General features: G+C 42.2%; 1 protein-coding gene across 7 annotated transcripts in view; it reads right to left on the bottom strand.

Moving 5' to 3' along the window:
- Window positions 1–8,024, bottom strand: part of HERC1 (HECT and RLD domain containing E3 ubiquitin protein ligase family member 1) — a 177,575-nt gene extending 169,551 nt beyond the window's left edge. For 5 of the 7 annotated variants that reach the window (XM_034660855.1, XM_034660861.1, XM_034660859.1 and 2 more), the window contains exon 1: window positions 7,874–8,024. The gene's annotated coding sequence lies outside the window, so the exon portion shown is untranslated. The remainder of the gene's footprint in view (window positions 1–7,873) is intronic. The other 2 variants (XM_034660857.1, XM_034660856.1) reach the window with 2 other exon arrangements.
- Window positions 8,025–11,542: the final 3,518 nt, after the last annotated feature.

Below are 11,542 nucleotides of genomic sequence, written 5' to 3'. Positions count from 1 at the left end.
AGAGATAGAGACAGCCAGCGAGAGAGGGAACACAAGCAGGGGGAGTGGGGGAGGAAGAAGCAGGCTCATAGCGGAGGAGCCTGATGTGGGGCTCAGTCCCAGAACGCCGGGATCACGCCCTGAGCCGAAGGCAGACGCTTTAACCGCTGTGCCACCCAGGTGCCCCTAGCATCTTTTCTTAAGACCGCCAGTTCATCAGAGGCACCCGGGTGGCTCAGCCGTTAAGCGTCTGCCTTCGGCTCAGGGCGTGATCCCAGAGTCCTGGGATCCAGCCCCGCATCAAGCCTTGCATCAAGTCCCGCATCGCGCTCCTCCACTGAGAGCCTGCTTCCTCCTCTCCTACTCCCCCTGCTTGTGTTCCCTCTCTCGCTGGCTGTCTCTCTCTGTCAAATAAATAAATAAAAATCTTTAAAAAAAAAAAAAAACACACCAGTTCATCAGAAAACTACCAGAATGTAAACTCCTCTGGTGCAAGATTTTTTGGTTTTTGTATAGACCTGTCAAATCACCTGTTCTACACCTGAAACTAGTGTAACCTCGTGTGCCAACTATAGTTGATTAAAAAAAAAAAAAAAAAGAATCTTTGTTTTTTCATTAATGTGTCCCCAGCACTTGAAGAGTATTTTTTCTGGGAAAGAACCTAAATTTCCAGCTGAGCAGAACTTGTTACCTTGTAAGCTGGGGATGTTTTTCATTTTGCCTTAGTATCTTGGTCCCACTAAAATCTGGTAAGATTATCCTAATCCAGAACTATAAGCTCTCATTTCATCTTCCTTAAGATTAACCTTCTTTCTTATGGAAATATAAAAGGTTCCAGATACAGCCCTTACTGGTCAAATAACTACCATACCATGATTTCAATATCTACTGTGTGTACTATTCAAAATAACTAGTATGTAATGTGAACCAAAACGACTGTATCATACATACTCTGCAGAAAAGAATATTCTCCTTCAATTTCAGTTATCCTTTGGTAAACTCCACAAGTATTTCAGAGCATGGGTACTATGAATCAATGCAGCAACTCCTATTAAATGCAAAAGGTTTCAATGAGCAATCCTGGCTCGATCAGAAATGCATTCCACTTGCACACAATAACCTACAACTATCAGTGTAATATTAATGGACAATTTATGTCATTTTCAAGCAGCAAGAACCTACCAATGACAGGCATTAAGTGCCCCTACACAATAGGTTCAGGTCACTGAAATGACTACATAGCATTTTTAAAAATCAGTCACCTCTTGCAATAAATAAAGAAATAAAAATAGCTCAACACCTTCTCTGCTGGTGAGGTTATAGGGAAAACAGATTTCTCATACATTATCAGTGGGAATGCAAATGAGTACACTTCTGTAATATCTAACACAACTACATACAGGAGTTTCCCCTTATCCAAAGGGGATATGTTCCAAGACCCCCAGTGATGCCTGATAGTACCAAATCCTATATATAGTATGTTTTTTTCCTACACATACCTACAATAAGGTTTAATTTATAAATTAAGCAGAGTAAGAGATTAACAACAATAATAATAAAATAGGATAATTATAACAATACAACTGACCCTTGAACCAAAATGCAGGGGTTGGGGGCATGAATACCCCACGCAGTTGAAAATCTGCATGTAACTTTCGACTCTCCAGAACTTAACTACTAAAAGCCTACTGTTGATCAGAAGCCTTACTGATAACACAAGCAGTCAATTAACACATATTTTGGACATATGTATTATATATTGTATTCTTACAATAAAGTAAGCTAAAGAAAAGAAAATGTTACTAAGAAAATCATAAGGAAGAGAAAATATATCTACAGTACTGTGTGGATGTAGGCAGTTCAAACCCATGTTGTTCAAAGGTCAACTACATACTATAATAAAAGTTATCTGAGGGGTGCTGGCTGGCTCAGTGGATAGAGCATGAAACTCTTGATCTCAAGGTCGTGAGTTCAAGCCCCACTTTGGATGTGGAGCCTACTTTTTAAAAAAAGTTATGTGAACGTGGTCTCTCAAAACATTTTACTGTACTGTGCTCAATCTTATGGTGATGTGAGATGATAAAATGCCTACATGATGAGATCAAGTGAGGTCAATGAGTTAGGCTGTGATGTGGCATTAGGCTACTTACTGACCTTCCTTCTGACTATACGTCAGGAGAAGGGTCATCTGCTTCTGGACCACTGTTGACCACCAGCAAGTGAAACCACAGAAAGAGAACTTACAGACATAGAGGTATTCCTGCATGCTCAACTCCTGACCTAGCAATCCCACTTATAGAAATCTACCTTGAAGATACACCTCTAACAATACAAAAATACATATGCACAGGTCAGTTACTGCAGTACTGTTTATAATTGCAAAATATAGGAAATTACCTAAATGTACACACATAAAAGATCAGTTGAATAAATTAGGATAAATCCACAGAGTGGAGTGCTGTACAGCTATAAAAAAAGAATGAAGAGTATCTATTAAGAATGAACTAATTTGGAGTGATTTCCAGGATATCCAGTGACTTCCAGTAAGTAAAAAAAGTAAAGTGCAAAAGAAAGAGAGGAAAAAGCAAACAGTTGGGCAGTTCCTCAGAAAGTTAAACACAAACTTATCATACGACCCAGCAATTCCATGCCTAGGTATATACCCAAGGAACTAAAAATGTATGTCCACACAAAAACTTGTTCATGAATGTTCACAGCAGTATTATTCACTACTGCCAAAAAATGGAAAACCAAACGTCCATGAAATGAGGCATGGATGAATAAAATGTGATATATGCATATACCGGAGTATCACTCAGCCATAAAAAGGAATGGAGTATGGATACGTGCCACATAAATGAATATTGAAAAAATCATGCTAAGTGAAAGAAGCCAGGCACAAAAGTCAACATATTATATGATTCCATTTACATGAAATGTTCAAAATAGACAAATTCATACAAACATTAACTAGGGCTAAGGAAGGTGGAATGGGAAATGACTGCTAATAGATACAGGGTTTCTTTTTGGAGCGGTGAAAATATTCTTAAATTAGACGGTGGTAATGGCTACACAACCTTGTGAATACACAAAAAACCAATGAATTGTACACTTTAGAAGGGTAAGTTTGGTGGTATGTGAACTGTATCTCAATTAAAATTGAATAAGAAAAAAAGAAAGGAATATAACAAAACACAATCTGTTCATTTGCAAAAAATAATAATACAAGGCTAAACCAAAAAAATTGAAGAGACTAGTTACCTATAAAGGGCAAGGAAAACAGACTGGGTAAAGGGGATGGAGGGGGGAATCAGGCAGTAGGAATAAGGAGTGACATTTCTCTGACTATCTTTTTATGTAGTAATGTTTAGTAATAGTAATGTTTAATATACCTAAATAAATAAATAATCAAAATCAACAGGATTGAGGGGCAACCCGAAATGGAATATAAAGAGTAAGAAAAGAACCAAACTGCATTACAGATGAGTAACATAACACTCAAAGGAGTAGGGAACAAAAGAACTAACCTAAAAAACTCTGGAAAATAATATTTTGACTAGATACTGTGAGGTTAAAGAAAAAAAAAAACCTGTACTCTAATTAGCAAATATGTTTCTCATAAGGGTAATGGGCTAGCAATCAGTAACTAGTTGATGTGCATTATAAAAGTGAACAAGTGTGATATTATTTATTATCTATATGATCTCTTGTCTACAGATAACGAGAGCCAGATTTTCACTATCAGAAAAAAGTTACAGTAAGAAATGAGTAAAGGTTAGAATGAACCTTGTGGTGTTGGACTACGCTAGAAGCCGTCAATATGAACTCATCATTTTTAATATATAGAGAAAGAGAAATATAGAAATAAACGTGTGTGTGCTCACTTGCATGTGTGGGAGGGTTAGTATATACACCTATATTTCCTAGCACTGTCCTCTCAGGGCCTAGGGGCAATGACACCCCAGTGAGTACACCTGGCATCCAAATCTTCATTTAAATTCTATTCTCCGGGGTGCCTGGGTGGCTCAGCGGTTAGGCGGCTGCCTTTGGCTCAGGTCATGATCCCAGGGTCCTGGGATTGAGCCCCGCATTGGGCTCCCTGCTTTGTGGGAAGCCTGCTTCTCCCTCTCCCACTCCCCTTGCTTGTGTTCCCTCTCTCGCTGTCTCTGTCAAATAAATAAATAAAATCTTTAAAAATAAATAAATAAATTCTATTCTCCAATAAAAAGAATCAGAGTTCCCTAGACAAGCTGTTGATTCCAGGACTGGTACAAGGGAAGATACAACATGAGTGAGAAATAGCCTATGATACCAGAATATAAGGAAGTGCTCGAAAGAGAGTGAAGGCCAACTTGAAAAGGCTCTTAATGGCCAAAGCTGGAACAATATGAGCAATAAAAAAATACTATTGGGTTATAACATGTAGAATAAAACAAATACCAATGAGATTATAATTACATAACTAAATAACTGAATAAACAAATGAGAAAGAGTTATCTCTTCCTAACAGAAAAATTCCAATAATATGTTTTAAAAAGGGGGGAGGGGATATAAAATCACCATTTGGTAAACACAACAATAACTGTTGCAGACAAGATCTATCAACACATGCCAAAATCAGCAGGAGAAAGTTTGAGGAGAAACAGTGTATCTGTATGGTCTCAAAGTATCTCCCAGAAGATATGTATCAAAAGAAAGAACAGTAACTTTACAGTGGAAAACAAAGCAGAAGCCACCTTAGCAAAGTAATCAAGGTTAAAACACCACTAGCAATAAGACATATCAACACCATGTACCCTCCAAAATGACGCACTGAGGACACATCATTTGTGGTTTTCTTGCAAACATACAAAAGTATAATGTAATCATGAGAAATCATCAGACAAACCCAAAATGAGAAAAATTCTACAAATTAATTGACAGTACTCATCTAAAAATGTCAAGACCATGAAAGACAATGAAAAACTGATGAACTATCACAGATTGGAGGAGACGAGGAAAATACCACAACTAAATGCAATGAATTAGGTTGTGGAACAGAAAAAACACATTAGGGGGGAAACTGGTGAAAATGCAATAAAGTCTGTAGTTTAGTTAATAGTATTATACCAATGCTAATGTCCTGGTTTTGATGATTGTACTATGGTTATGTAAATCGTCAACATCAGGGGATGATGTAGGAAAAACATTATATAGGAACTCTCTGTACTATCTTTGCAACACTTCTGTAAGTCTCACATTATTTCAAAATAAACAGTTAAAAATAAATAAAATCCATCAATTGATCATCTTACCCAACTGTCATATTTTCTTGCTCAGGGATCTCATCTGTAATTTAATATTGATTCATTTAGAGGGCCCAGTAAGTGACAGCAGAAAAAAACAAAAATCATAAAAATCATATCTGGCATCTAAAAAGTAAATTAGCTACTTTATGTTCCCTGATACTTTTTTTAGTCGAAAAAAATTTGCTAGCTGTGTGACTTTACTGGCTTTGCAAACTTCTTTTTAAGGGACGTGACCAATCTGTTGTTTTCAACATCATGATAATCTGCAGTATGTGCCCGTAACACATTTCATTTGTCTGTTAAGCCAAAGTTTTATTTACAGTTAAAAAATTATCTTTAACAGGTTATAGTAAGTTTTTTACTTATTATTACATAGTTGTCCAACTATAAAATTCAAAATGTTTCACAAGTCAATTTGCTTTTATCCTAACACAAACTTCTCTCCACACCCCAAACCACAAAGTCTTCATTATTGTTATTTTACTGAGAAACCTGAATTTTAAAAGATCCACTATTCAATATATCGAGTCTTTTTGTTGTTGTTGTTGTTAATAATACTAAGAAGGAGTAATTTTGTCTGTTTGGGAAAAAATGCTTGAGACATTAGAATTCAGTTGCTATTTATTATTTACATCCTCTACTAACCAATCCAGCCCAGGCAAGAACACAGTCTTTGAAATTCCTTTATTCAAATAGGATTTGCAGAAAATGTCTGTATTAATAAACAGACTAAGTGACCCATTTACATTTGCTTTCTCCTCATGCACCACCAGGATGCCTGCATTGGGAGTGGAATACAAGACCAGCAAATGAATGGGTAAGTGTCACATGTAAACAGCATGACTAGAAATTTAAAAAGCAAAGTGATAAGAGAACCTTAGGAAAAGCAAAATTCATAAAAGTTTAGAATTACAAAAGGCCGTAATAGGCCATTTAATCCATTCCAATGACAACCCCAGACAAATGACACTATTCTATTTTTTAAAGCTGCCAGATTCCCAACCTCCCTGCATGTTTCATTCTACCATATAATCCTGTCATATAATTTGGGAGAAATATTAGAAGACTATTCTTTGCCCTACCTAATGCTTTCTTTTCTCAAATAATACATTTTAACTCACTTCCAAGATAAATCCATGTATAGGTGCATTATATGTGTGTGTACATACAGACAGACACCCAGGACACTCAATTTTGCTTGTAAAAACCCATACCATAGAAACCTACCTAATCAAAGGCACATATCCATCCCAATCACAAAGGCACTATAACAAACAGTGTCACATAACGATTTTGGTCTAAAAATAACCAATGGAAATCAATGTTATAAAACCTTGAGGTAAACAGGTTTCCTCCAACTGGGAATAATCATAGTTTGCCTTCCACAAACACTGCTCTTTTCAGCACCCACCACAGGAAAAACTGTAAAAACAATTATGTACTACATCCAAGCAATACTAATTTTTTAACTTCTGATTTTTAAAACCATCTATCTAACAATCACTTTGGAAGAGAGTCCAATGAAAGAGATAGAGATTACAGAGTACAGCCACTGATAATGAACAAGTAACCAGTTTTAATCAAGTGGGCCAAAGCGACTCAAATAAATCATTTTGAAACATATATAGAATGGGGGAAGTCCCAATCAATGATGAGCCAAGGACTACCCGAAAAAATTAAGTGTCTGTTAGGAAACACACCAAAATGGTAACCATTAAATGCTATCTCTGGAAACGGAATTACAAAAACGAGTTAGTTCAGATTTGGTATTCCTATAATTCTGATTATCCATATTTTCTACAGAACTATAGACATTATTTTAAAATTAAGGCAAATTCCGTCCCTGTTCACAGCTCTCTGGGTTGGACAGCATGTCTTTTATATAACCTCCTGGGAAAGGTGGTACCAGTTCCGGTCCTCGTGTCTCCCAAGAACCTACCACCCACCACAGAAAAGGTTTCACCATGTTCCCTGGGACAGCTCTTGTCATCATCATCCTCATCTCACCCACAGACAAAACAATGCATCTCGTCTCCCCTTCCGGTAGCACAGGCTTTATAAATTGCTATTTTACCGAGGCGGGAGATTGGAGAAAGGGCTACCTGATGATGAGCTGCCCCCACCCAAAAGCAGAGGAAAGGAGAAAGACACGTCGTCCCAACCTCCACCCCTCAAAAGGCGGCCGGCGACGAGGGGGGGGCACTGGGGTCGTGGCTCTCCCGAAAGACAGTCGGGCCGGGGCGCACCGACCCTAGCCCCGGCCAGGGGAGGGGCCCTCGTTAGCGGATAAAGGGGTGGGGGAGAAGGTCACAGACCCGACCCCCGAGGGGCAAGTACAGCAAGCCGCCGGAGGGGCGGGTCCCTCTACCCCTTCGGGCGAGCGGCTGGCTTCTAAGGCGGCTCTGAAAGCGCCTGGGCTGCGGGAGGCCTCTGAGGCCGGGCGCCCCGCACAGCGCCGGGAGGGTTCCCTCAGGCCTCTGCCTGCCGCCCACCCGGGACCCCGGCGGCCCCCGTTCGGCCGCGGCCCGGGAACAGCCCCGGCCGGCCTTGCCTGGCCCGTGGGACGCATGCACAGGCGGCCAGAAGGGCAGAAGAAGTGGCGTTACCGTACGCGGCCCCGGAGCTGGCGGGGGTGGGGCGCGGCTCCGGCGACCCGAGCCCGGCTCAGCAGCGGCTGCGGCGGCCGCGTCCTTTATTTTTGCTGCAGCAGCGGCGACTTGTCAAAGGGAAAGACGTAAGAGGCGGTGGCAGCGGCGGCAGGCAAATCTCGCGGGATTTGGGCGGAACTCTCGCGCAGTCTTGACCGCTCGTCCCGCCCCCCAAACCCTGCGCGGGAGGCAAGAAGGGCTGGGGGAGGAGCACCTGCGTGGGGTTGCGGGAGGAGGAGAGAAGGGAGGGAGGTTTAATGGCGGGGGGCGGGGGGGAAGTGTTGACTTAGGTTCTGGGGACGCCTTGCCACCGCGCTGTCCTCGCCTTTTAGCCCTTGCGGAGTCCAGACAGCCCCGTGCGTCCGCGGAGGCCGGACTCCGCTTATGAGGCACAACGGAGACGTTTCACAAAGGCCGGTGAGGAGTTACGGGCCATCCGGGGCTCCCCGTTTCCCCGTAGTGGGTGAGGAAGACCCCCACCGCTCACAGTCCTGATACTGCGAAACGAAGCGACGCGTGGAAAAGCTGGCAGCAGAGGCGGGGCGGCCACACCCCTTTATCTCGCACGCGCCGGGTGCTCTGGGCTCTTTATCTCCCTTCACACCCGGCCCTACACCTCTGGCCGGTGAAGCACAATCATATAAAAGCGTTTCACTTGACACGCTTCTGTCTTACTCATATCTTTGCCCTGCAGGACTGCTAGAACCCTGCACATGCTGGGGCCTGGCACCCCCCCCGAGGACACCCAGGTAGATTGTCCTTTAGGTGACTTACATCCTTGATCATGACCCGGACCTCAGCGAAGAAGTCCCGTGAAGGGCGGGAACGCTAACAGGCTTGGTCATCACTGTACACCCAGCACCTAACCCCGGTCCAGGTGCACATTAAATTATTGAAAGAATATTCCCGTCTTCTCCCTTCTGTATCTTTTCTTAGTTCTAGACTCTCACATTTCTAGCCATCTTCCTGATGTCCATCGTTAAATATATTCTGAGTTACTGTGAAAGTGAGCAAAGATCTGGAGCCAGTCTCCGCCCTCCACAAGCTCACAAACTAATTGGGGACATGAGGGCAGTACACAACATGTAAGCATGTATGTGTCACTCATGTAAAAAATTACGATACAGGCAGAAGAGGGAGTGCTTGCCAGTGGTTAAATTGGATATATATGACGCAGTTTAGCCTAAGCCCACTGTCAGACATAGGTGAGAATTCCGGAGTTCCATTTACCTGGTGTATGACCTTGGGCAAGTTGCTTGACCTCCCTAAACCTTTGTCCTTATCTGTCAATAATGTTAGTTCTTACCATCACAGGGTTCCTGTGAGGAATAAAATACATGTAAAGCTCCTGGCACATACTAATTACTCATTAAGTGGCAGGCATCACTATGTGTCTAACCTTTAAGTTTCTACATATGAAATGTGTTATCTATTTCTGGTAACTAGTTGTGAGGGAGTGGGTATATGTGGAGTTATGTCATCGGTGCTAGTGCTTTATGATCTGGGTATTGCACGTGAAGCTGAGACAAGACCGACAAGTTCCCTTGTCATTCTCATTTTAACTTGCTGATGATGCGGGCATCAGTGCCACTCAAGCATCCCATGACAGTCCATTTATCTTGGATTTATAAAACTACTGATTTTACCCATTCTTTTTCAAGAAAAAGACTCTGCTTATCTTAAAAGCCATTTAAGAGAGTTCCTCCTTTCTCTTTCCTTGGCTTCCACCCTCAGAGCCGTGTGCAAAGGAGACTTGGAACAAGTGGATGATTGAGTTCTATTGAACACAATTATCAAATAGTTAATGTCAGCAAATAAACCCTGACTTTCCACCCTCACCTTGACCATTCCACCCATTTTCTAAACACTCTTTAATATTTTTTAAATATTTTATGTATGTATGTATGTATGTATCTTAGAAAAAAAAAAGAGAGCACCCGCACTGCAAGCCCGGGGAGGGATAGAGGGTGGGGTAGAGAATGTCAAGCAGACTCCATGCTAAGCATGGAGCTGGACAAAGCGTTCAGTCTCACAACCCTGAGATCACGACCTGAGATCACAACCTGAGCTGGAACCTAGCATGGGAGGCTTGACCAACTGAGCCACCCAGGTGCCCCAACACTCTCCAAAATCTTTAAATCAATATCTGCTGGAGTCTTATTGTCAATATCATTCTTCCAACTGTTCTAGATCATTTTATCCAGATTTTCCCTAGAGAAATATGTTAGAGGTGGGGAGCAGGGATAGAGGGAACTCAAGGCCAAGGCCTCAGCACTGCTGGCCCTTGTCCTGAAAGTCCTCTGAGCAGTGCACTGTGGCCATGCCAATCAGCTACATCTTTCACCCCCACACACACACATCATCCCCATCTCATACCACATATTCCACAATCCCACACCTCAGCCAGGAGGTCCCAGGCAGAGACGAACTGGAGAATCAACAGAAGAGTATGTTGTTGTTGTTTTTTTTTTTGTTAAAGATTTTATTTATTTGACAGAGATAGAGACAGCCAGCGAGAGAGGGAACACAAGCAGGGGGAGTGGGAGAGGAAGAAGCAGGCTCACAGCGGAGGAGCCTGATGTGGGGCTCGATCCCAGAACGCCGGGGTCACGCCCTGAGCCGAAGGCAGACACCCAACCGCTGTGCCACCCAGGCGCCCCGAAGAGTATGTATTTTTTATCTTTCAACTGCTTATAGGAAATATGTGACTCCTAATAAAAAGTAGTGATGGACCAAGGACCCACAGGGGGTCCCAGGGGACCAGCCAAGAGAGTCTCTGCCTGTGTGCAGGATAAAAATCAAATGAGAGTCAGCAGGAGGTGAAAGTAGAGTCTGTTAAAGGTATAGAGGGCAGGTACAGATAGAGTGTCTGGGAGACTCAGAAAGGGAAGGAGGGAGAGTCTCTCCAGATCTCTGTTCAGGATCTGCAGTTTTTATAGAGGATTGTGGTCTGGTGTACATGTCCTCTTGGGTATCCAAGAACCCATTAGAACAAAGGTGAGGGCCCAGGTGTTATTCCTTGGAGCCAGGGGGTCTTGGTGTTGAGATGTCTAGCACCAGTGGTCTGGAATACCCAGATGATAGCTTCCTCTGGTTATTCTCACCTGGCCCTTCCTTAGATATAATCTATTCTAAAGAAATCATTAACTCCTTGTCCCTTACAAGGAGGACATACACTGTTTGTATCATGAAGCGTGTGTAAAGTGGGTATGCAGGTCCTAGCTAGAAGCTGGAGGGGCACCCAGCTGGCTCAATCGGTGGAGCATGTGACTCTTGATCTTGGGGTCGTGCGTTCAAGCACCACGTCAGGTGTGGAGCCTACTTAAAAATAAAAATATATATATATTAAATAGAAAAAAAAATGTGTGTATATATATGTATATGTATATATATACATATATATATGGGAGTAGAAGCAGGAAAAGGAGCAAAAAGAAGATTTTTTATAGAGTCCTTCAGTTTCCCTGTCTCAGTAAGGCTAACTCAGACGCAAAAAGACTCAAGAGAGGGGTAAGTGTGGAGGAAGAAAGTTAAAAGGATTCAAAGAATAAGTTTGTTTTGCCTTTGCCACATGGCTCAGAAAACAAACACCTCCAATGGCCTCAGAAGAGGACTCTAGAGCAGGAA

The sequence above is a fragment of the Ailuropoda melanoleuca genome, chromosome 5 (genome assembly GCF_002007445.2).
Source record: "Ailuropoda melanoleuca isolate Jingjing chromosome 5, ASM200744v2, whole genome shotgun sequence".
NCBI lineage: Eukaryota > Metazoa > Chordata > Mammalia > Carnivora > Ursidae > Ailuropoda > Ailuropoda melanoleuca.
The sequence above is the reverse complement of the archived record's forward strand: the minus strand, read 5'-3'. Positions and strand labels throughout refer to the sequence as shown.